The sequence below is a fragment of the Maylandia zebra genome, linkage group LG15 (genome assembly GCF_041146795.1).
Source record: "Maylandia zebra isolate NMK-2024a linkage group LG15, Mzebra_GT3a, whole genome shotgun sequence".
NCBI lineage: Eukaryota > Metazoa > Chordata > Actinopteri > Cichliformes > Cichlidae > Maylandia > Maylandia zebra.
In genome coordinates, this window is record NC_135181.1 from 39928519 (window position 1) to 39955607 (window position 27089).

General features: G+C 40.8%; 1 protein-coding gene across 44 annotated transcripts in view; it reads left to right on the forward strand.

The window, feature by feature from the left end:
* The first annotated feature begins 18015 nt into the window (after positions 1-18015).
* Positions 18016-27089, forward strand: part of adgrl2a (adhesion G protein-coupled receptor L2a) — an 89525-nt gene continuing 80451 nt past the window's right edge. For 12 of the 44 annotated variants that reach the window (XM_076874411.1, XM_076874414.1, XM_076874420.1 and 9 more), the window contains exon 1: positions 18021-18900. The gene's annotated coding sequence lies outside the window, so the exon portion shown is untranslated. Of the gene's footprint in view, positions 18901-23208; positions 23329-27089 lie in introns of those variants that run through there. The other 32 variants (XM_076874440.1, XM_076874433.1, XM_076874427.1 and 29 more) reach the window with 7 other exon arrangements.

Sequence of the window (27089 nt, forward strand, 5' to 3'; positions counted from 1 at the left end):
CTTAGGCTATAAAGGCTGTGGTGTGTGGTACACTTCCTGTTAGATCCTTGTTCCTACATAAAAAATATCCACATGAACAAAGGTCCATCAACTATAATATACAGGGGACCCAGTAGCTTTGTCCTTTGAGTGCATGAAAAGATGCCCTGAGAGAAATCTGGCAAATTCGAGATAGACCAGTTCTGCTAACTTTTTTTTATCACTGTGGATCTCGTATTGTGTCTCAGTAAACCCTGAAGGCAAACTTCTCCCAAACTACCTCTGGTGAAAAAACCCAAAAGTAAATACATCTGCTGGTTGAAAGTAACTACTATTCTTCCATTTTCTATTCCACTGTGTTTCATGAGAAAATATTGGAGGTTTTATTCCACTACATTAATCTGAACTTCAAATATAACTAATATTCCTCAGGATCAAAGAGGTCAAACTGCTAAACATTTCTCACAAAAAGCAAACATTAAAAAACTCAGACACAGATTTGTACACAAGAACTTGGTTTTTCTTTCCTCCCGCCCCATTAATCCTTTCATGACTCAGATGACAGACATCTCGCATGACCTCTTGAGGAGGGAACGACCCCTACGTGAGAAACCACTGATCCCAACTATACAGTTGGATTGCTGAAGCCTCACTACAGTGAGGTACATACAAATTGATGCATCTGTAAATATCTCATATATCACCAAATTTTACCATTTGGGGAAAAAAAGACACAGATGCCATTTTTCAGTGTCTGTGTTGCTTTTGAACCTTTGCAAACATTTGCTAATGATTTCCTTTTACTTTTCCTTTGTTATTGCTCCTCCAGTAAAGGGCTGGAGTCCTTTATCCACAACTAAATATAACCCAGCGTAGCTGTGTAATGGAGGAAGTGTAACCAACAAGCTAAATGGAAGCCTTGGGTAGTCATATTTGAAATTTATTCAGGAATGTTTCAAGGAAAATAATATAGCTCGGGAGTTCAGGTGGTAAAGTAAGCAGACTAAAAAGCTTAGTAAACACAGGGAAAAGAAGGAATGTCCTGCAGATGGAGGAAGGGTGGAAAAAGGCCAGCACTCTGGACAGGCGTGACCTGAGACACACCATGTGGAGGTAGAAAGGCCCACTGGAGCCACCTGAGCCTTGACGCTGTCTGAAACAGGAGTGTTTCGTTGACAAACCATCACTTGGAAACCCTGACAGGGCTTTCAGCAGACCTTACTGGCTCTTCTCCCCTCACCAACCACTTGACACACAGCCCCCAAACCCTACCCTCCAGTGCATGTCAGCACTGTTATTAGAGTAATTGCCGATTACACACACAATTTTCTCACCTACGTCTGCCAGACACATGTCAATCGACAAATAGGTTTTCTTTAATTTGTAACAATTGTTAGGAATCTTGACTTTCTGCTTCTCTGACAGAGTATGTCTTTGTCAAGTCATGTGGATTTTCTTCTCTCTTTTTTTGGATTGAAGATGTTGTGATTAAAGCAGTCGAATGTATAATATTCATAATATTTGCACCCTTCCTTGTCTTATAGAGGAAAGGATTACATGAGTCATGGCTGGCCGGACGTCACAGGCGCAGGGTGGAAACTTGAATGCTTTAGTTTTGAGGCCTGACGATGGATAAGTGGACAATGTGTTACAGACAGGTAGCTGTGAAAAATTGCACTTGTTATGCCTGTAGACAGTCTGCTATCTGTGGAATTCAAGGTACTGAAATTCCTTCAAAGTAGTTTGACAGTCGGTCCTCAGTGGAAGTAACAAAAGCATGTATTGGGTTCATTCTTCATTTTTTCTGTTTGAAGCGTTAATATTTTAACTGTCAGGGAATTAGCACAATAACACCTGGTTACGGTTCTATTTCTATGTTAAGTTGAATGCTTTCTACCTGAAACATTTTTAAAACGTGTACAGCCGAGCTTTCATTGACTTTTACAGTTTGTTTATTGGGGAAAAAGTCAGAACTGAAGATTTCCTGCCCAATAAAATTAAAATAATGCAGTTATTTTGATTTGTAGGACTCTGCAGAGACCCTTATGTTAAATAAGAAAGGACGTATTTTGTGCACGTTGCTGATGAACACAAACCAAATCCACAGGTGGCAAAAATACAGACTTTCTTTACTCAAGTCAAAGTACAAATACCAGGGTAGAAAAATGCTCCAGTAAAAGTTGAAGTGCTGAAGCAACGTTTTTACTCAAGTAAAACTGAAAAATTACAAAGATAATTGAACCTTTTGCTTTATTAATATAATAATAAAATGATATTAACAGAAATACTATTCAAATCTAAATTCTAATTCTAATGAATGTGCTCAATTTGAATCTAACCTAAATGTGACCGTGAGCACCACGGTCACTGTGCACCGGACCAACACAGCGCTTTACTGGGAATTCTCCACATTAGTGCAAACTAACCTGCTTATACTGGACAAAACCACCCAGTGTTTTCATGCAACATTTGAATAATACAAAATTAATCTAAGTTCACCATGAGTGCAAAGAAATGTTACGAAATGTTGTTTTCCGTATTATTTTTTGCTTCTTATTAAATTTTCTGTTACTTTTCTTTCTTTTGTTTCTTCATTGCAGGATGTAGGAAAACACCACCATAGGATGCAGAGGGGTCGTCATGAAATACAGAAAATAAAGAATACACACAAACACATGCTAGTGTGTTTGTGTGGAACAAAGACACAAAGTTCACGACATCAAACACGTTCCTAACATACATAATCAGACACTTAAATGACCATCACCCTGCTGAATATAGATAATCGAAATAAGCTAACAAAGGTTAAGTGATTAAAGTCAGAGCCAACCACGAGCCAGCAGCCTCAGTCTGAATCTTGGAGTGAGCAGTGAGAGGATGAAAGTTATGGAGACGACTGAAAGAAAGGGGTCAACGTCCTGTTAATATACAGTGTTCCAGAAAATAGTAATGTCAAAGTATCTTACTGTATATTTTACAGTTTACTGTCTTTCTAGAATATCATTACATTTACATAAGTAGACTGTGATTTTACATGTCAAAGGTAAAATAACATAACATCACTGTAAATATAGTAAAACACAATTTACTTGTTTTTTAAATATATTTTTGTACATATGCATATTTAGATTGTAAAAATACATTCAGAAATGTATCATAATTTCACAAATATTTGTCTGTTATGTGAGAGAATAATCTGTTAAATTCAAATGTAATACTATGGAAAAATATATAAAATGATCGGAAATTAATGAGAATAATGAATAATTAAAGGAGTATTTGAATTATAATTTTGCTGAAAATTTCATGTCATCTAGGTCTGATTCAATAATTCAGAGGTAACAAGTGAAAATATAATTAATAGGAATAAAAACATAAAACATTGCACGCTGTGCTAATTATATATTTTAAAAAATAAATGTAGAGGTAGGACTTGCAATTAATACAAATCTCAAAGTATTCACAACAAAGAAATAGGCCTCTGCACCTGGGGTGAGGGTGTGGCCATGAAAACAATGTGACATGCCATTGGATGTTGGGACACATAATAACATGATGCTAAGCATCGGCCAATGAATGTGAACTAACAACCACAAGGTCGCGGCTGCACTGTAGGAAAACATCCTAATATGAAAGTATTTTACTGCATTTTACAGTTTTGCTCTGTTCTTCTAGAATATCATTAAAGTTACGTAAATAGACTGATTTCACATTTCAAATGTAAATTAACGTTAAATCACTGTAACTTAATAAAACATAATTTTCATGATTATTAAATGTATCTGTCTGTACATATGCATATTTAGATACAGATTCACAAATGTATCATGGTTTCACAAATATCTGTCCGTTATTTGAAAGATCGAACTGTTGAATTCAAATGTAATGCTATGGAAAAGTATATAACATGATTCCTATAAGCTTGTGTTACATCACATAAGTATTATTATCATTGCTCTTCAGGGCGATCGTGGCTCAAGAGTTGGCAGTTCGCCTTGTGGTCAGAAGGTTGCCGGTTCGACCCCCGGCTTGGACACTCTCGGTATTGTGTCCGTGGTCAAGACTCTTCACCTACTGCCTACTGGTGATGGCCAGAGGGGCCGATGGTGTGATATGGCAGCCTCGCCTCTGTCCCAGGGCATGCAATCCATTATTATTTAACTGTATATTTCTGTACATTTACGTATTCACTTTGTTTATAGGTAATTTCATTGTTTGATCACGTTAAAATGTTCCTAATTTAATGTCTAAAAGCACTTGGAAAAGGCAGAATCCCATGAAAAATAACTCTATTTTCATTAGCGAAAATAACTTTATTTTCATGAGAAAGTTATTTTCTGTTATTTTACGGTAGTATTTTGGTGCCCCAGCTGCCAGAATATTACCGTCTTTTTAAGATGTTTTTTTTAACAGTGTACTGGAAAATTATGTAATGTTCAATATGTCAGGTAAAGTTGGGTGTATTTATTTTTATTTAATCCACTACTAGTAATACTAGTCTCCAGTCTAGTGCACTCTAGTGTTACTCTCCACTAGCAGACCAATTTTTTTTTGTTTTGTTTTTTGAGTGAGAAAAGTAGCACCTGATGTTTGGGAGATAGTTTTTAAAAAAATGTCCATTATTCTAAAAATCCATTTAGACTGAGGAAACACTGATGCTTGGATATGATGTCAGTCATATACAATATAATGGTGCAGTCTTTATACTGCTAATACAACTCCTTTGCAAGCTGTACAGCGTGCTAATGCTCAGCTGATCAAGAACCCAGAGTGACATGAAAGCTGAGTTAACGCTGACCTCAGCCCAGCAGCCAGAACCTGAACTTCAACAGATCCCAAACTGATGAGCTGTCGGCTGCAGCCTCCATCTCTACCTGTTCATTTTCCTACCGTAGAATCACCATGGCGATCGGTTTAAAGTCTCTTAGTGCTAGTTTTGTTCAGCTTTGTGTTCATGCCCAACTACTAAAGATAGAAAGACCATGTGTCCTCATCAGGATAGGGATTTGTGTTGGTGCGTGGGGCTGTAGCCTACAGGTTTACACTATTAACTGCTAATTATAAGACAATTTGCTTTGTGTCGCGACAGTAATGTAACGAGTAGTGCAACTAATTACTTTCTCCTGGGAGTAATGAAGTAATGTACTGGATTACTTTTAAGTGTGTAGCATGTATAATAAGTACCTTAGCACAAACATTTGTCCACACAGCATGGGATTCATTTGCACAAAGCCAAAGTGGAACCAGTCAGAATCTGTAAGAGAATCAATAGGGAATCTATCGATAAGTGATATTGATTAATGGAATCGTGTATGTAATATTTTTTTAGATTTGTCTTGCATCATTTTTGGTACAGGACAGTCAATCAAAGATCCACGAAGCTTGGCCAACTTGATGTAAAACTGCTGCACCTATGGAGTTAATGCAGAGGCTCCTTAGACTCCTCAGTCTATCAGTTTGATTAGCTCATCGAAGGGCAAGCATAATCAAACTGATGAATATTTCAGTTCTTATTTGGGGATTTAAATCAGCTCTCCTTTTTAAAAATGCATGATTTCACAAAAGTTCCACGATAACAATGTTAACAGATTCAAAGAAATGTTCACCTTTGCAATTAAACCCGAGAAATGTTAAAGGGAAGGCATGCTGTTCTGGCCTTTGATATTCAGACTGCGTTTCCACTTCCTTATAATATTGATTTCGGGTAATCACACTGAATTTTCTTCAAATGTTCTATTTATGGCTTTTTGTGAACACCATTTGAGGCTAGATTGCTCATACTTTTGCGCTCGGGTGTGCGGTGAGGACAAAAACCAAAAGAAGCAATGAGCGGAGAGGAACAAACGTGTCGTTTGAGGTGAGCGGGCTTCCATCAGCGCGAGGTGATGAGTTTATGCATCCTCACTCCCCACAGACCCCGAGGCCATGACCTCACATCCATCCCCTTACGCTCGCATTCATTTCACTTTCATAAGCACCAATAATGACTTTGCTCCAATGAAAGGGAAAGAGCGGAGGCTGAAACACTTGTTGGGAAGAAGTGGAATCTTCTTCCTGAAATGGCAATTGGTTGTGCTCTTAGAGACTGCGGCAAGCAGATATATAGCTATTACCAAGGTCACATAGGAGAAGAACAACAATCATTTTCAGCCTCTCGTGAAGAAACGCTGCTTTATGCAGCTGGCACTCAAACGGATTGACACACGCCTAAACATATACATGCATGCATAGCGACTAATCGCTCGTGCTCGCACAGTGGCGGATGGACCGATGGCTTGGCGCATTGTAATATGCTCGGGAGTCTGTACAGGGATTAGCAGCTCATTTCAGTGGCTGCACAGTTGGCCCTGACAGTCCCCCAGAGGAGGGAAACAGCTGGGAGTGCGTGTGTGCATGTGTGCTTTTGTGTCTATGTACGAGGGTTGGATTGGCAGGGGGTTGAGTGGGGGGGATCAGTCTAGAGAGTGGGTAGAAGGGGGCGTGCGCTTATCTGACACCAAGGGGCAAATTTGAGATGGTCCAATACCAGCTTAACCAATACACACCAGTGCACCTAACTGAAACGGCAGCTGACTGAAATGGCTCTCGCCTCTCAGGAGAGGTCTTATCACATTGCTCCTCACTTTAAACAAACTACAAGTTTGAGGGGATTTAGAAAGGTTTCAGCATGGGAATATGAGGAAGCACGAGGGCATGTGGTGGAGAACATTTGCGATTACTTAAAAAAACAAAAAGAGCGATCCAGTTTTGTTTTAAAGTAAGTTAGAAAAGAAAGAGCACACACAATGGTCTCGCTCTCTGTCTCTTTTTTTAAATAACATAGTGAGACGCACAAGGCCCCTTAATTTGTTTTGACAATTACATGTGAAACCCCTGAGTTTAATTATTTTTTCACAGGACTAACCGCTCTGCCGGCTTCTGGTGATCGGATCCAGGTCGAACTCGGGAAAATATGACACAGATCTTGAGTGAAGAGAGGTCATGTGAAGACATGCAGTGGGGATCTCACACGCCAGATCTCACCTGGGAAGAAGCAGAGGGTATCCGCTAAACACAAATAAATATTTAAGTGGGAGTTAGCTCCTCTGTCATCTGGAGACTCGGTTTCTTTACTCATGCTTCCGAGGTGACAAGGTGTGAATTCTTTGATTTGGTGACCTGAACCTGAGCCTCTCTGGCTCTTCCAGCACCCACTCTCTCTGTTTATGTAGCCTCTTTTTCACGCTTTGCTTTCCACATCCTTTCAACCGTACGTGAGAGGCTAGAATAAAACAGAAGTTTACACTTAAACTTGCCAGCGTGTTTTTAACTGTCATTGTTGCCAGTAGTATAAACGCTGTGTTGAAGTAACTTTGTTGTTACAGGTTAAGATTTCATGACTGCTGGTGGGCTTGCTTCCGGAATCCTAAAACGTCAGCTGTCAGCTCCAAAACAAACACTGCCGACTCCAACGAAAGGGAAAAGGAAACAGAACAAATCAAGAGTCCTCTACTCTAAGAAAACACTAGCAGATTAATACAGTATGACATGAGTCGAGGACTCATTTCTCTGGTTGTTTCCCAGGCACTCCCAGTGCTTCAGAGTGGAGAACTTAAAAAAGAAAAAGATCTCGGCCAACCGGTGTCACAGCTAGTAATTTTTCAGACAAAGGAACTTTTAACCGTGTTGTATCCATTCTATTATATCGAGCGCCGTGAACTGTTGTGGCATTTACATGAGAAATGGGACTGGTGGTGAGCTTAGGCTCCATCTCACAGTTAGCCATCTTTCTAATCCAATCTACTGCAATGGTGCTGGCACCTCACTACTAGGGCTGCAGCAGCAGGGGACTGCTTTGTTAGGAGAGGAAGGGTGTTATAGTTTGAGACCCCCAAACCTTAGAGAGGTCACTGGCTTTGCTTTTCTGGCTTCCTCTTACTGTGGCGACATGCAGCATCAGATGAACTGTCCCTGTGTATTCAAAGGCAACTCTCACTTTGAGCCAGATGAGATATCCGCACAGAGAATGGGGCAAATAAATAAAATATTTCATTTTGTTTGAGCAGGCTTTCCTCCATTGATGGTCGTCATGTTATTTTGGTGTCTGTGAACAAGGACACACAAGTGGAAGCCTATTCAAATAAGACCTTCCTATGTCCTCACACTCGTTTCCAGACACAGAATGGACAGAAAACACATAAATATTTACTAAGCTCTCAGAGACAAAGATGCAATTGCTTTTACTCAGGCCTCCCTCTATTGTCGACTCTCCCCCCCACCCCGCAGAACATCCTCAGCTGAGGTTTCAATGTTTGGGTGCCGGAGAGGTTTGAGAAGCACCCTGGCCTCATTGTTCAAAACACAACAGCTGTGACTTAATGAGTCCATTCCAGTGATCACCCTTTGCCCAAGTCTGAGCCGCTTACACCGCCGCCTCCACATTGACCACATGACCATTGTCGCCGGGGTATTCACTGGGTTTTAATGGTAAGACACACAAGAATGCAGCGGTGGCTGAGCCTTTGCCACCTCGGAGAGATGGTGGGAAAGCTCCTGAGCTCAATTCTAGCGGCTTATGTTTACCATGGCAAAGCGGTGACCTATAGGTTCACTCTAGTAATTTGTGGAGAACCTCCCGCACACACAGACATATTTACTAATCTAAATGCTGTGAAACTGTTGGCTTCATTTTGAGAGCCAGCAGCATCTGAAGCCCAGTGCTTCTTTAACGTGGACACAGTAATGAGGATGAACTTCTTAGCTGTTTTCCTGTCAACAGCATATCATTAGCCACATAAATGCGCTAGCTTCTAACTGAAACCAGCTTCTCTGTGATCTCTGCGGCAGCAGTTTGAGTGGAGATGAATGAAACGTGATGCAGAACAAACCTGCAGTCTGGCAAGGGATGTTAGGATGTTGCCATAGCTATGGAGATGAAATCCACAAGTAGTTGTTTAATTAAATCCCGTCCCTTTTGTAGATTTGACACTGAATAGTGTGACAACAATAGGGGCATAATATTAAAAGTCTATTATTAGGCACTTCTTGTGGAGCCATGCAAGTAAATTCATTTCACTTCCACAATGAAGTGATTTGACTGAGACTGCTGGAAACAAGCGTTTTAGGAATAAATTATTCACACAGATGTGGCTCATAACAGGATTGCAAAATGGCCTTACATGACCATAAACCCTTCCCACTGTCTTTTATTCCTCCCATTCACTTCAGCAGAGTTTTACTTATGTTACAAGGCTAATGGCGTCGAATGGTCGAGTTTATCCTTGAGGAGGAAAAAGAGCGGCTGTCAGCTCGCTGCATATGCATAGAGAGTGGAACGCCTCGTTCTTAAGGGCGACAGAAACAAGGCTGTATTAAGACTGGGAGCAAAGACAATGCTGAAGAGCCTGGAGTTACACACCCTTAACCCCAGGAATAACACAGCACGGAGCTGTCATTTGAGTCAGGTATCATTATCGCAGCAGGTCTGCGTTCTTAGTGGAGGCTGACAGCTTTATGATTTGATTCACTAGTGCTGTGAAGTAATTAAAAAGGAGGGTTGCATTAGAAAGTCTTGAATATAAAAAGTCGACACCTGAAATGGCATTATTCATGTCTCCATTCAGGAAATCTATATGGAGCACGTCAATAATCAGTCTGCATTTGCTGAAAAATAGCAAATATATTACACAAACAGCATGCCAACCAGCACACATAAATTACCTTTTAAAGATGTTTTAATTAACATTACCCATTGCCTATCACACCCCCGTCATCGGAGAGAACTGAATTCCTGTCATGTGTTCTCCATACATACTGAGACAGATAACTCACAGAAAAGTCTGTGTGTGTTTGACCCTGGATGTGACCCTTAGGGGCAAAAAACTTGTCGAAAAGCAGCTGGACCAAATTCCCGATAACCTTTCTACCCCTGAGGTTCCACCGGGGATGCACTCGTTCCTGTGCCTTCCACTCATCTCCTGGACATGCAAAGTGAATGACATGATATTAAAGCACTTCCTCATCAAGATTGAAAGCCGTACATTCCTTTTTTGCCTGCAAGCAGTCAATTATTTGACAAGTACACATAATGAACAATGCAAGACTAGTCGGAATTTAATCAAAAGGCAGAGACAGGGGCCCAGTGCAGATGGGAAATGATTAACACAGTTAATCAAATATCCCAGCGTTAGGTTAAACATGGCAAGCCTATCCCATCGTCTGAAATATGAATGGGATCCATTGCACATTTCCATTTTTCCATTTCCTCTTGCCTGTGGAACATTTATTGCATTTATTATGCTGACCCCTATTTATTCTGCTTCTTTCGTGAGAAGTATTTATGTTAGTCCTGACATCACTGACTAATTTCTCCTCTTTGGCGAACCCTAATGCAGACAAATTCGAGGTGGCTTAAAAGGAAGCGGTATGAAGTAGCATCTTTCTGAAGGTTACTTCTGTGAGGTTTGCTATTGAGAACAGTTGTGGAAAAAACACACCCACACAGAGTTTGTAACACAGGCTCACAAGAGAAAATTCAATGCATGAGGCAGGTCAAAGCACAATAGGTAAGAGGCTGTGCAGATGCTGAGACCTTTAGCTTCTCCTTTTGCATCAGACAGACAGAAACTCAGAATTTTGAAATGGAAAAATGGGGTTAATTTTATGTCATGTGCCACAGAGCTTAACTTTCACTATCCTTTATATTAGCATCCCACACTGACATGTTATATGGATATTGATATATTAACATTTTATAGGCATACAATAATTTGATAGATGACACACACAAACAAACGAGCAGTCCTGACCAACTACAACTGTAATCAGCCATTAGTGGATCTGTGATGATAATGATGATGTGTTCTTGTTTGCCAGTGCATAAAAGGAAAAAACCCAACATTTCCATGCAGACTGTCATTTCCCAACAGTCTCGTGTGCTGTAATGGAACTTTTATTTTTAAAATCTTTGAAATATCTCTTTATTTGTGCAAACACACAGAAAGTCTGGAACAACTGCTATTGTTCTTTTCCCACTTTACCATGCAGCAATAATTTACCATGATTACAAAGTATCTCTTGAGAAATTGGGACAGAACAATTTAGTTCATTGTCCTCAGAAATTAGAGTTGCCTTTCCTCGTCTTTTCCCCCCATTGGATTCATCTGTTCTTCAGTGTGCCAGGATGAACACACCACTAATCAAGCAAACTATTTGATCGGCTTGGAAAGATTTCATTCGGACTAATTTGGCTTAATAAACAGTTCGAATGGCTGCGACTGGTGCTGTTCCAGACCTATTAGGGACGTGTATTAAAGGATACGATTTTGTTACATTTACATACGACCTTGCGCATTTGCACACAGCATGTGTTTCTTGAAGCGTGTGACTGGGAGCCCACCTTTAAAAAGTAATCAGCCCTCAAGAGCAATTTGTTTAGTCATATGTGCAAGTTTTGACAAATTGAAAAACCTTCGACACTGGTTGTTGACTTAGTAATAAGTTTAAGCATCTGAGGCAATAGGCAGCATAAATTTGGCCATCTTTTTATGCCTTGGTGAGCAGCCTCTGTATTTAGAACAGTAATGTTTTATGGAAATAAGCTATATGTATTTAAAACTTATAATTGTGTTCCTTTATAGTGGCACAAAGTAGTTACTTTTAAATTAGCTGAATTAATAAGAACGCAAAATTGAAGGGAGGAATGTCTGTCCACAATGATGAATGCTTAAGTAAGATTTTGCTTCAATTAAAATTTCAGGCAATTATTCTGAAAGATTATTGACCTCTAAAGGGACTGGTGAGGTCACTTATTTTCCTCTGTCTTTGTAGGGTAGTATTCATCTTAATTAGAGAGAACAATTGCGGGCGTTTCCTGCTCATGCTAGAGGGTATTAACGCCAACAGATTATCCTCTGCACAGTTCACTAATAAAGTTGATTTCTATTATTGTCTGTCCAGGTAAATGGAGATTTTGAAGCATTGTCTCCTCTCACACTGACCTGTCCCTCTTCATCGGGACTTTTTAGACTTTGTTGTCCTCTCAGCAGCCACAGGAAGATCATCGTTGTGTCTGTATGTGGATCACGGTGCAGCTGTTTAGCCAGTGGTAACAGAACCCAGACTAAGCGAAGTAGCTCCTGGAAATGTGTGAAAATGAACAACTCTTATTTATTTAGTGCTAAACTTTCTTCCAGATTGGTTTGTTTTTTGTATTGTTCAAAACACATTTGGAGTCTCTATCGCTGTGTGAAAATTTCGCATATATTCAAAAACTTTACAGGAAACAATTGAAGAATAGCTGGGCTACCATGCAAAAAGTACTGCAGCCTTCCCTGAAAACTTCTAAGGTGAAAAAAGAAATGTTTTAAATGATAATAATGAAAGTTGATGAATTGTGATTTTGAAAACAGAAATTGGGCATAGCAAAAAACAAACGTTAGCTCCGAAGGCTTTGCAATCACAATTAAATGGATTTTTCATTCAGCCGAGTCCTTTCTTTTCTTTTTTTTAAGGTTCGCAGCTCAAACCCTGCAACTTTTGTTTAAAAAATATGTCCACATTTACAGAATGCAGAGTACCATGCAGCAAAGTGAAGCAAATTGGAACTGCTGGCCTCTGCTGAACTATATTACTGGTGACCATATATCATTTTTTATAGGTCACAAGTGAAGCACATGTTTCCACTTGGCTAGGATTCCATATAAAACATTTGAATAGAGATCGTTCACCTATATCTGTTGCTCCCATGTGCTTGTTTAAACCCGCGTGTCTCTCATATATCAAACCTCAAAAAGAGCAAAAGGGTTATTTCGTATCAAAAAGTGTATTTTTTTTAGACGGTCTGATAGCAGGACAGAGTTTAAGGGGTGCTACGATTCCTTAATGTTTACTCCGTGACACAGTTTGCTTTAAAATGATTTGTTTATGTAACGTGGTCTTTTAAAAGTCAACTCATGTGACAGTTGTGCAAGCCAGAGCCCAACATGCTTGCATGAGAATTTTCTTTTTCCCTTTGTCAAAATTTGATCTCAAAGCCCCTCATGTGTTTGACTTCTTTTTAGACTTCTTTTTAATTGCTTCCTGTCTGCTGGGTCAATTATAAGTCTCTTTAAGGGGGAGCTGGGGGAGGGAGGCAACTTCAGCAGCATTTCTTTCTTTTTTTTGAACACACAAAGTAATTAAATAACTGAAATTTGAGCAAAATGGTGAGATCATTCATGGGGACTTGATAAGTTTCTCCTAGGTGTGCCAGCTCTCAGCACAAACATGTTGACTTCTATTAAGAGATTTCTCAAGCTGCCTTTCTTGGGTTTGTTTAATGAAAAGAAAAAAAATAGTCGCAAAAGACAAACAAAACTGTATTGATTTAAAACAACACTCATACTCTTTTATTAATTATTGACTCGGGCGCGGTTGCACGGTGGTGTAAATACCCCACTGATAATGTACTTAACACAAAATATGAGCCTTGAGAAAAACACTCAAAAGCTGTCAGCAGGCAAATTAAAAAGGCATAAAACAAGCTTTCATTAACGTATGGTAATCCATTCATTTTTAATTAACCCAAACCACAAAGTAAAAACAAAATAAAGCCGAGTGTCGCACGGCACTTTCTAGTTTGAGGAACATCACGGTTAGTAATATTATTGCCCTGTTTAAAACTTCATGGCACCTGCTGAGGTCACATTAGCAATCTTAAAAGGTGAGTTTGACCCTCATAAAAAAAGTCATGCTGAATCCATACATGCAAGGATCAAATTTCAGTGGAGAGCTTTAAGCTCTTTGAAAATTAACCATTTCAAAGAGAGACATTATCATTTGTCACACTAGTAGAAGGTCTGTTAATGAAGGCTGCTGCATTATATTCAAAGGATGCTTGTGTGTTCTGGTTGACTTCATTCCTGTTTTCATTCCCAGGAGTCTTTTCCATTCTGTGACAATTTAAAAATCTGCCTTTGAAAAGGTCGAATATTGCAACATTCTAACGCACACTTTTTAAAAGCTGCTAAACAATCTAACTTCAGTTTTTTGAGAATCCCTCTTAGTCCCACTTCTGCTCTCAGTTCAAGCAGACGTAGCGAGACACCTCAAGGTGCTGCAGAAGTGAGGTCAAAACTCCAAGCTACACGGTTGCCCGTGGCTACATAAATATTAACCAAGGCTCCACTGTGGAGGGAGGCCTTCTTTGATTACGAGTCTACTCCAAGAGTTTGATATCCAGTGAGACCACTGAAGCCAGCTTTACAAAATTGATGAGAGAATACAGAGTCAGGAGGAGTTTCACTTGATTTGGAACAGATTCATGCAAACGAATCGGGGTAAGAAACATCACTAGTTCACATTTCACGTATCCAAAATTTCACTTTGAACTTCTCATCTGTAGTGGTTGGAAGAGATGTGAGAAAAAGGATATTGGAAGGAAACCTCTTTTGGTTTACTAAAGCTGATTCTTTTATCCGCACTCTAACGATTTGGGTAAAAGCAAACGAGCAAGTCTAAATGATGCTGTAATTACAGAAGGAAGTTAATTGGAACTTGTTTTTGTCACCTCAACATCCCGGTGTCTTCACACAAAGCTGTGATAGAGACTTCTGATGTAATGCACTCACAGTTAGTGCGTGTTAGTGTTTATCAATTCGTGCTTGATGTGCAGTTAAAAAGAAGAGAAATCAAATCAAGTCAAATTTTGCTTTGACCACCCACTGCCTTTAACACATGCTCCCTTTCCTGTAGGCACACACTGACACACTTGGCAGGTAGGCTGTTCTGAGCATCTTGGAGAACTCGCTTTAGTTCTTCTGTGGATTAAGGCTGCCTCAGCGTCTTTTGTCTCTTCGTGTAATCCCAGACTAACTCCATGATGTTGACATCAGGACTCTGTCGCAAGACCTCTAATTATTCTTGTCACTTAACGACTGCGGCTGTATGCTTGGGGTCATTGTCGTGCCGCAGAATGAATTTGGAACAGATCAGAGACGTCTTTGATGATCCTACATGATTGAATAAAAATGTAAACATCCAAAATGCTTAAAAGTGTTTTGCACAGGACTGTAAATCAGGGTCCGTCCCAAGTAAATCTAATAAAATGAGATAAAAAGAACACCGAAAACATAAATGATCAAGGGTAGACGTGCTCGGGAGCATGTAGCTTGGCCAAGTCTTTGTCCATCATCATTAAAGGACACGGATTTGTTGGAATCAGCAGCGGTCTTGTGACTGGTCATGTGTGCCTGAGGTGCCAATCATGTGCAGATATTTTGGGAAAGAACCAATAAGCTTTGTTAAGTGAAAACTGAAGGTTACGAAGCGATCGAGGAACCACATGGGAAACGGGATGACATGTTGGCTCTCAACATGGATAACCTAGGTCTGCCTGAAGTGTCTGACGTCATTTTCACTGAAGCGAAAACCTCACAGTTGTACTAGCTGTGCGTCCTCTTTTTTATCATATCAGTGAACAAAAAGTAATAAACCACAATTTATCAAAATATCCCGATTACTTACATTTGTTCCATCATTCTAAATACAATAGTGATACATATGTACCATGAGATACATTGTAACAGATAAAAACTGAAACTATTCAGTCCTTATATACAATATAGCAGTATTTATATGTAGATAGTTCTATCATTGTTGATTAACAGTGTTAAGAATCTTAACAAAATGGCTAAAGAATGCTAACTTTCCATAAGATGCAAGCTCATTGATCTGGTGTTCCAAAGCAGGGAATTTTTGAGATTACTATTTAATTATACATTTTCCCCTACGGAACCTACAAGCTGGATAAGCTCCTCATGATGAGTCATTTTAACTGAACCGACATCACCCGGTGTTCAAACTTCAAGATCAAAGTTAACACGACTGTTGGAGATTTCAAACAATCTTGTGATCGTTGCAGTAAGCGTGTTGGAGAGCTTCAGAACATGTCAGAGTCCTGGGAGACATTCTACATCTCTGTCAACCAAGTCATTAAGCGTGACTGGACAGTAAGGAGAAAAACTGCATCCTGTACTGAATTTGTCTGTTTTTGGTGCATATCAACAAAACCTGAATTTTTCTTCGTGGAAATGATTCCAGCTCTGATCCTTGCTTCTTCTTTGTTTTGGAGAGGTTATTAATAAAGCTGTTGTTTATGAAAAGATTCCCATGTGGAAGTCAGTCGGTGTCAAACAAATAGATTTCCATTAGGGATTTCTCAGGTATTTCAAACAAGTGTCCCAGCGACCGACTTAACCTGTTGCCTTATTTGATCGGGGAATACTTTAAATGCTTACATTTTGTGCTGTTATTTAGTATATAATTCAATATTAATATCTTCCCTAATCCCACTTTACATTCAGCAAAAGGACTAAAAATATGAGGACTGACATTACGAGTTGCCCTGTTTTCAAACCCAGGAGGGAATGAAATTCCTGCCACGTGCCAAAGGGACTCCAAAGGTTTTTCCATTATCTCAGAAAGTTTATTCCTCCAGGCCAGGAAAAGAACCGGTAGTTACTTATTTACTATGCTGCAAACACACATTAACATTTTCAGTTTTGGTTGATTAACAGTATATACTTGATATTTGAAAAGGCTTTGATAATTATGATGTTGTTTTTCACCTCGGCGTGTCTGGGTTGAGTAAGAGCCAGCAGGTATCATGCGCCATTTGGTGAGTGATTACGTGCAATAGTCTGCTACCTTTGCAGGATATGATTACATCACAGTTATTCATTAACAATTGCACATGAACAATTTATGCGCTGGTCAAGAAACTGACTGGGGATCATACGCCAGCAAGACTGTCATTAACAAACAAACAGAAAAATCCTATCTTTGCCTGTTTGTAATCTATAGTGCTGTGCATTTTACAATTCAGTGAACTGAGTACATTCATAATAATAATAATACAAGTCTAATGCCCTCTGTTGACAATCCGAGGAAACATATTCAAATGACTCCAAATGCAAAATGGCAGTTTAAGCTGTTGCAGCCAGAGAGACCACATGTGTTTTTAGTCCCAGCTTATGAATAAACATCTCTCCCAGATATGGATGCCTGTCACTGGATGACCTTTTATTACATCTGTTTTCTCTTTTTTTGTCCCTTGCAAAAACGGCCTGTATTATTATGTAAAATTATGCTTATGAAAACATAAGTCTGCCCCTCTCCTGCGTTCACCTTCACCTGGCAAGCATGACTCAACTTCACATTTCCCCATAGTGGGTGAAAGACAGCGGGCTTTTTTTATATTGAAGCCAGGTGTGTGCCTGCGCTCTACCTGATGTTTAACGGCATTCCTTAACCAGATTACAGCACGCTCCAAGTATTAGCAAGACTCAAATATAAACATAAAACAGCTGTGTTTATTTTTAGATATTGTGAAACCAAAAAGTGGCCCTAATAAAAAACACCAAATAACAGCTGTGCCGATAATTAGATTTTCAAACTTTCATAAATATATATATTTGTTTGTTTTAATAGGAAAAAAACATATATCAGAGCTCAGCTTCATTACAGAAAGAAATGCTGTGCACGATGAAGTATAATAATCTGCATTTCACCCACAGTGGAGTATAATGTAGAAAACCAATATAACATACTGCATGCAGTAAGGAGTGCCAGGGTCAAAGTCCCAGAAGCCTGAAAAGAAATCCATTGACTGCTGAATGGTGTCATGAATCATGTAAAGGAAAAGAGGAGCGATGAAAAAAAAGAAGGGGGGAAAAATACATTCACGACTCTGAAGAGGTTCTTGATTTGAAAAACTGCTTGGCTCCGCACACGCTTGGCTCTACACACCAGCGGCAGCTTGACCACTGCTGCATGGGCCAGAGTGCTGTCCAAATGGGGCTGGTTTGAGCGAGGGAGAAAAAGGTCTGTGTGCACGTCCGTGTTCTTTTGATGCTTGGTAGTATTACAGTAGAATGACTCCACTGTCATTGGTTGAATAGGCCGGACTGCCTACTGTGACAGAATACGGGCCTCTCATACCCAAAAGGAAGGCAGTGTCGCTTCTTTAAGCAGAAAAAAAGTGGGGCCAAAAATGAAGGCGCTGCACTCGTAATAAAGCTTTACTTTCTGTATGATGCAGTGGAATAGCCCCTCTGTAGGAAAATAAGCTGAGCACAGTCCTGCCGGGCATGATGATAAGTTGATGAGGACAGTCTGTGATGCGTCTAGACTCCGAGCCGTGGTGGATCTAGAATCCATGTCAGGTTTTAGTGTAGACCTGCGCTCAGACAGCTCCTGCAGTCGGCAGCCTGGTATCAACTGCACTGGCGCTGTTCACTGGAAGCCCGCTCAGCGCTGCTTCCTCCAAGTGTCTCAACACTGTGAGCGGGATCTTTACCAGAGGCTAGCCGCTGAAACTTGCCCAGTCCCCACACAGTATCATTCAGGGGAGCCAGGAGAGCAGCACCGGCGGCGGCTACAGTAGCGGAGAGAGATCTTCGTCTTCTCCCCTCCACCAGACACTGAAAAGCCCCACTCTTGTCTGTCCCTCTCAGTCACTCAAGTCCTTGTTTTTTTGGTCCCCGAGCTTCGCTTCTCTTTGACTCTTGTTGTTACCGCTGCTGCTGCTGCTGCGTCGGGGAGTGAGGGCGCACGCACAGGGAGAGCCGAGACTGTATGAGCCGCTCAGAGGTGTGCATGAGGTGGCTGATGAGTTAGGACTGAGCTCAGAGCAACACCTTGCGTGCCATGGAAGTGTGCGCTCGGTGCAGGGGAATGTACGGGCAGAAAAGGAGACCTGCCGCTTGAAAGCCAGCCTCTGTCCCAGACAAGGCGAGCATGCCTGAGACCTGCAGACTCACTCTCTTCGCTGCAGAGGAGTTCACATCAGACTGCCTTTCCACAATCTGACATTTTTTAAACGAATCTTTTTTATACAGCTCACAGTTTCCTACTCACTGTCTTCAATCAAGCCCCGCGTGGCTACACTGCTTTTCGAGAAAGGTAAGAGTAGATTTTATTTTACCCCCCTCCTTCTGCGCATTAATACCATCAAAACTTATGAAACATCCAAACTGCAAACTAAGGTATAGTAACTTTTACCTTCTGCCTCGGTCACTTCTGAACCTCGCGTTTCGAAACTTGTTTAGAAAACGACAGATGGCGAGTCAGATTTTGTGTCTGAGTCAGTTGTTTTAGGAAATTCGCATTATAATAGAGGCGCCATAAGTTTAACGAGACTAAAATAATAATAATGATGAATTAAAAAAAACAGAGCAACACAGTCTGCAGTGGAGTACCGACGGGTGCCGTGGTTAATTGAAAAGTGCTTAATCAAAACATAAGCAGATGTGGATTGATTTGTTCGGCTGCCGAGTCTGAACGTCTGAATTGAAACAAATTTAAAGTGCGTGTGTGTGTGTTTGTGAACGTGTGTGTGTGGTAGGGGGGCTCGGCAGCGCAATTTCTATGAACCAGAACACGTAAAGCGTCATTTAATTGGGATTTATGCCTCCAAAGTTGAGGTGGAGTTTTGCTGGTGGTATTGGCCGCTGAGGGTTTTTTAAATCCACTGATGGGTCTTGTTGCTTTGAATGGGGATTTACGCTGGAAGCTGTGACCTGAGAAGTGTTGTCTGCCTGTTTCTGGAGAGCATTCACGGGCTAATCCATTATAATTGGGGTTAGGCTATTTGTCCCAAAAAAAAAAAAACGAAAGAAAGAAACAGACAGAAAATAATTCGAGCCTCAACTAGAGATGTAATAATTAGTTTTGCCTCAGAGCTAGCCTGTGAGGCAGTTGGCTCCGAGGGTGGAAGGTGACGTTGGAATGAAATGGTGAAATAAAAATAAAAAGACGGGAGCATAAAAAATAGGAACTGATTTGGCTTGCTTACACTTAACTCAAACCCAGTGGGCGCAGAGTGGCAGTAAAAATTAGATCCTTTTACTGCGCATTTATTATTTAGGCCCACCGATTCCGAACGTGTCTTGTCAACCATGTGTTAAAGAGGAGGCGGGAGACGCGCACATGCGGTGCGGTGCGTGCCTCTCCTTTTGCTGGAGAAACACACAGCGGTCACCGCTGATGCATGGCTGCCTGGAGCGGAGCAGCAATCTTCAGTGATCGATCAGAGGATTGGGTTAAATTTAGCTCCAGCAGACTTCACATGCCCACAGTTTTTTTCTTCTTCATCTTCTTCTCTTTTGGGGGGTTCAGGACTAACCTTAGGAAGGCGAGAGACAGACCTTCGAATTCCTGCCTGGAGTACTGTCCATAGATGTCCCTCATGTCTGTCTTTAATATATCTGCACAACACATTCTCACGTATACGTACTTGTCCATAGCGGGTTATAGAGTTAGAGTAAAAGAGGATTTTTTCCCCCCTTTTGCCTCATATATTCTTAGATAATTTTTCAAATGAGAAACAAAATAAACCTAATTGCAAAGTTATTGTTCATCTTCTCATATTCTCCACAAATCCATACTCTCAATAAAAAAGTGTTGAAATTTAAGGAATTTATAAGAAGCATGGCTGCTGCTCCCTGAATACTTTGTTTTTTAGTATTGTGATGATGATTCCATTGCCTTGTACTTGTATTAAAAAAAAGGTAAAATTAGGCTAATGTGAGTGCAAATTCCAGCTGTTTGGAAGGAACATATTAGCATATCAAAGTGGTCCTTGCACAATTGAAGGAGTCATATATTCTGCCACTGGTTTTGGCTGATCCTGAAAGGCTTCAGAATGAGTGTGTGAGCTAGTAAAACTCAAGTTTCTTTCTCCATTCTTCTTGTGCACACGTCCCTCTGACATCTTGCATATAACATACGTGCCATGGCATCCTCACAGTGAGTCAGTTATAGTAAACAATGGGGGATGAAAATGACACGAAATTCAAAATGTATAAATGCTGGCGATGTTTGATTCTTGGTTAAAGTAGTAATAAAATTGTGTGATTTTGTGTGGGAGTCTGAAAAGAAATACAGGTCTATCTACACTCAGTGGAAATAATGTAATCTACCTGTGAATGCGTCCTAAAGAAGGAGACTGTCTTCTCAGATGTCGTTGCTTGATATCTTAAGCCCGGCTATTATGAGTAGTTTACCAGTATGAGAGCACCTTTTTCAGTCTGTAGCCTCGTTTGAATGGAAGTGCGTCCGGTTTCAAAGAACTGAAGCTGCTCTTGATGTGCCAGAGCCCCACATTGCCTCTATTCGCTTGCATGTTCGTCTCCACTGGCGGATCAATAGAGCCCGCCACACTCCTGTATGGGTCTGAGGGAGACATATCACTCCTTAGTAAACTTTGGTATACCACGCTGTCATAGAACGCAAGGCTCTCGAGCGAGTGTGAAAGGGCGAGTGGGTGTGAACACATCCAAATTTGCCACATTATGGACTCTAGCTCCATTTTCTGCTGGGATGGTCCCCTCCTCAGAACAGCAGCTGAGCTTTTTGGATATTTGACGTGTGGATTAAACAGAAATGACGCAGCCTTCATTGCCTGTCCAGATTTTTTCTAATATCCCAACAAGCCAGACTTGTTCCACTCTGGTTTTATTAAGGTAATTTGTTATCGATTTTATTCACTGTGAGCTTGCACATGCTGACCGGTGGTGGCATTTGCTCACTTTGCTTTGTGTCTCTCTGTCATGAGTGTGGATGTGAGCCTGCGATTGGCGAGCCACTACGACTGATTTAAAGGTTGCTTTGTGGCTGCATGGATAGCTTGTGCCAGCCTCGCACTGTCAGGATGCTCTTCGTTCGTGTGAGCCCATCTTTGCTGTCCTTCCTGCGCATCAGAGTCTTTAGCTAAGGAACAATGACCAATTTAAAAGTGTAGTTGTTGTTGCAAATGATGTGCTAGCTGCTCCACAGCATAATCCACCCCCCAAATAATAAAAGAAATGATGGAGGCTTTGAGTGTGTCAGCAGAAGAGGATTGCAGGGAGTTAGATTTACATCCCATTGCTTATTTGGCGTGTGAATTGTGGGTTTGTGTTTTCAGATGCAGTCTTTTCTTTTGCCTTAACCACCTACATGGAGTCATACTGTGCGGATAACTGCTTGCCATTAAAGGGAATAAACAAGGCTGTAAAAGAAAGCTATGGCAAATTTGATGTAATGTGCAGGGCTTTGGTGGGCCAGTGTACCTCCCCTTTCATGACTGATTTTATTTTACGATTGGCAATCAGTAAAACGCTAGTGCGCTAGTGTGTTCCCCTCCCTGCCATTTTGTGAAACATTTGTTTCCACTTGCCAAAGGCCTCTGGTGCAGCGGGGGGATTCGGTGCCCCTGAAATGGCAGGTGAAACTTTCTGCTTGCCTAAATAATTTCCTAGCAGAACATTACTCTGGGAGTGGAAAGTAGGGCTCCATTCAAAGTCTGATGACAAGAAACAGCATGAGCGTTAGCCGATAGATGTCACGATGGTTTGTCTGCACTGGCTAAGTGGCAGTCTCCCTTAGCTTATCTGGCATCTCTTTTTATGAAAGGTATTTGGAGATAAGGCCGTGCAAAGTGCAAAACTGGGTCATAAAATCTCCTTTTTTGTGTGTCCTCTGGTCACAAGATGACTGGGCGTAGCACGCCGTTCTGTTTGCCTTTTTTTACAATGTGTTCAAAACACTGCTCGTATTAGCAACGTGTGTTTAGGTCACTCAGAGAAGTGAAAGAAAATTCTGCCAAGAGATCACTGGGTGGAAATTTGATCAACAAATTGTGATTTAAAAAAAAAACATTTTTATATTAATCTCTAGAGGTATAAAAAGCGAGATTGCAAATAAATTATGGTTTTTTTTATTATTTAAAAATATTTTTTCTTAATTTTCAGACCTGACATTGTGGTTATTTTTGATGCTTTTATATATAAGTTGTTACATTTATTCCTATTGTAATTTGAAGAAGGTTGAAACACACACACACTCACACACACACACACACTCACACACACACTCACACACAGTCTCATTTTTGTGCTATGTGAACAGGACTTGTCCTTATCTGTGCACAGCTGCAACACTATTTGGGAAAATATTCAATTTCAGTGTGACAGAGGAGAACTTGGGAGGCAAGGCTCTAAGCAAACAGCAGTTATTGCGGCTCTGCCATAGCAGCGGAGAGCAAGGCCTGGCTGGGAGAGAGGGGGGATCTGCGGACGTCTGCCAGGGGAAGGAGTAATGTCTCGGCTGGATTATAGGCGAGCGAAGCACATCCACATTTAAAAGCCCCTTTTCCAACAAGACAGGGCTCTTATTTAGGGATGGTGTGGGTAAACACAGCAGAGCAATATATTTCCTCCATATAGGCTGCTGTCCTTGACAATTGTGACTCATTGCAAGTAAGAAAAGTTGCTTCTTTATTTTTTTAACAATGGGATATGGATGTTCTCCAGTATATTCAAGCCGACATTCTTGCAGCGAACAAAAATGGTAAGTCGAGTTTGACATTTCAATATAATTTTACTCGTTTGAGTGGCAGCGCTTTTATTTGCGTTTGCTTCTGGGGCTGTATTTTAAATATACCAAATTATTTACGTACCTGTTTGTTGTTGACTGTTTAGCAGTCTAGTGAACCGGGACCCTCTTAAAGAAATCTGTAGGGAACAGAAACACTGAACTAAAACTAATACATATATATGTATATCTAAAAAAGCAGTAGTTGTTTCTCCAGTGGATGAAAAATGAGCGAAAAAGATGTGAGAATATTTGGTTTTAGAGTTCTTCTTAAGTGTTTGGATATTGATCTACTGGGAGATGATTCAGAAAACGATACACTGAAGCATTTTGGAATCCATCAAAAACACACAGCAGTGTTTCCAGTGTTAAAATACTCTAAAAAGTCAAAGTGACCTGCAGGTAGATCCACTCCCATAAACGGTGCACTTCCTTATTTGCAGCTAAAGTCCTGCCAAATACATGTTTTGTTCTGCTTTTTTTTTTTACCGCCCCCATCGTTGCATATTTTATTCTATACGTTTATTTGTTTAGGCGGTGGTTTTCTTTCATGATATTTTATTTTACAGTATGTAGTTAGGGAGTGCAGAAGCTTTGTTCTTGTAACGTAGCTGCCAAGTCAGATGGAGTTGAGCGTCTGGTCTGGGAGTTTCAGAGGAATATCACAGGCATGGTAAGTTGCTAAAAACTAAGCTAATCAACAAAATAATTGTCTGTTCAATTGCTACCATGCCAGAGACATCAAACACAGCCGAGGTTGAAAAAACAATCAAATTATCTCTTAATGATTGCTCACGCTGACAGATGAGTGCTCGTGAGTCGGTTTTTGTTTGTAGGCGACATATGTGAGGAAGAAGGAAATTCTGCGGTCTCTCTCGCGCTCATAAATTCTGTGTACATTTTAATAATCTACATAGATATCCATCATCACCTGTAATGAAAACAATTTTATCTTATTATGTGGTTTTTGGCAGTGAAACAGAGAACTGTATTAGTCTATTAATTTCCTGCAGTGAATCATGAATCCTGCTGCTTTTATCCTCGCAGCACCCTCCATGTGTGGTCCACAAAAATGTTTCTATTTCCTCTCCAAACTAAAGTTTGGCCCCTATGCCGGCTCTCCCCTCCTCCTCACCCCCCCTCCCCGCCACACACCCTCCCTCTCTTTCTCTGTCTTTCTCTCTCTGCGTAGATAATGTCTCTGCAAATGATTTAACCGCCCTCGTTGAGGCTCCTTCCAGTAATTGAACAAGCAGAGACTGGGTGCTTTACAGGAAAACAATAGTCATATTATCTCAGATCTCTACTACTCTCAGATTCAACAAAACACAAGGTTGGACTGGACTTTGTGGACTGCTTCACATCTGAATTGAAGAAAAGAATCAGGTTTGCTTTCTCTTGTCCAACGGGAGAAAAAAAAATGAAAAGGGCCGCGGGAAAATGGGTGCCATTACTTTACTCAGTGCATGTGGGCTAAAGTGCAGCCTCAGGTAGCGCTGCTAATAATTAGTCACAAATATGCTTTGATAAATGGTGATAATAAATCTCAAGGTGCCACTGGAATTATTATTGATATTTTTATTGTTATATTTATTATTATGCACATGGCTGAATATGAAAATGTGGCTGAAACCTCCACGTTTGAGCGTGATTGCTCCGGGTTGGTATTTGTTTTGCTTTTTGGCACAGCGAGGGGAGCTTTGATTGTGTTGCTGTGGAGCTGAATTGACCTTGTGTGTCAGAATGAGCTTTTTCTACGCCTTGTTTCATACGCAGCACTGTTAGGCTGAAATGGCCTTAGGAGGAGTTGTTCTTGACAGAGATGCATTGTTTCAGGCAGCCAATAAACCACTGCACTGAGTGGCTACATCTGTGAACCTCATCTTGACTACAGTGTGGGGCTAGCAACAACACGGCAACTGTCACGGCTGCACCTGCTGCTGTCTCAGTACAGAGCCTCCCTCTCTGTTACCCATAGAACCGCATCACTCTTTTCCCTGTGACAAGCCAGAGGCAATGGTCTCTGCGTAGGTCAACTGAGGAGAAGCTTCTTGGGAAAACATTTTGAAGGCAGAGGACAAAATGTCAGTCCTCCCCCCCAAAAAAGAGAGATGTTAAAATAAAGTTTCTGCCCCGAAGGCCGGGATTTGGTTCCGCTGGAGCTCGGCTATAAAATTCTGTAAGTCTATAAAACATAGAGGGGCTTGTTTAGTAAAACGTGCCCAACACTTGAGGGTCCATTTTTCAGCGCATTTGTCCAGCCACAGGAACGGTCTGGGACATGACAGCAAGCTGTCCCTCCATGATAATGTGAAGGATGAATGCAGATAAATGGAGCCGACTCTTCTGTACACACACGCCGCATGTTTGTGTATCGAGGCCATTCAGAAGATGATCTGATCAGCTACGAAGAGATTCAGGGGCGTTAAAGGCTTTTAAATCTCATATGTACACATATTTGCCGCGCCGCTGTTAAAAGTCACAAAGCCGGGCTCTGGTGTGGAAATGCACGAGTAAAACTCAGGTTTGTGCGTTCACATTGCACGCTTCAGTAAGTACCTGAAAGAGAACGCAAGAAGCAAGAAAATATTTTGCAGAAAATGACTAGCGAATCGATTGTACATGATAACACAGCCATCATGCTGTCTCAGAAACAAGATTATTGGAGGGGAACAATGCCGAGAGAATTTTCAGCCAGGAGAAGTGATGCAACGTGTCCACTTTCCTGCCAAATTGAACTTAGGGGTGTGAAAAGCAATGCAAGGATGTGAGGAATGGGTCTGACGTGCATGCAGACAGTGTGGGATTAACACAGGGAAAGATTGAGCGACAGTGGCCGGTGACTTCTCTTTACAGCTTTGCTTGTACAGCTGTGCCAGGCCTGGCATTCACTGCTGCCTGTTGGATCCAACTCCTCCTCTACTGCCGTGGGGGTGAGGTAATGAACATCTTAAATACTGCAGAGAAGTTGCTCCTGAATGTGTGTGTGTGTCGATGGAGACGTCAAATTATTCATGTATTTATAATGAAATTTGGAGTGCTTAATATTGACACGCGTCTCTGTACTGATTTGATCTTTTTGGCATTTGCACAGGAAAAAGACATATACAGGCTGCCCTAATAATTCATCGTGCCTCCTTCTAAATGAGGTGTGAGGCAGCTCTGCTGGTGTGAATTCTGTTATAAATCACACATACCCTGGCTGCTTTATCCATTAGAGCCACCGGTTTGTCTAATTCAGTCCACAGCAAACCGGTTTAAGTAATTAAGATGAGTGTGAGAACTGCAGCTTATACTTCACATCTGTTATGTTGTGACTGAGCAGGACGTGCAGAAGCAGAAGAAATGCTATTAGTTGCACAACTGCAATAAAACTGAGGATGCTCACCGTATAGATTCCTTGCAATAAGCGCAAACAATAACAGCATGTAATAAATATTTAAGGCTAAAATTTCATTACCGGCCAAATGTCCAGTATCTCCGTAGGTGGCAAAAATGTTCTTCTTTGTTGTGTTATAATGCATTTTTTTAAGCTGCTACATTTTTACATATATTATTTTTGATTATTTCAGAAATTAAAATTGAACGATATTTGGATTTCTCTTTGTAGTTTAAGAGTTTTATCGCTTTGCTTATTTCTTAAATAACTTTAAAAATTAACAATAATTTGAGGTGTGTAAAAAGCAGCCTCGCAATGCTGTAACATATTTATTGCTCGATAAACAAAAAATTTTAAA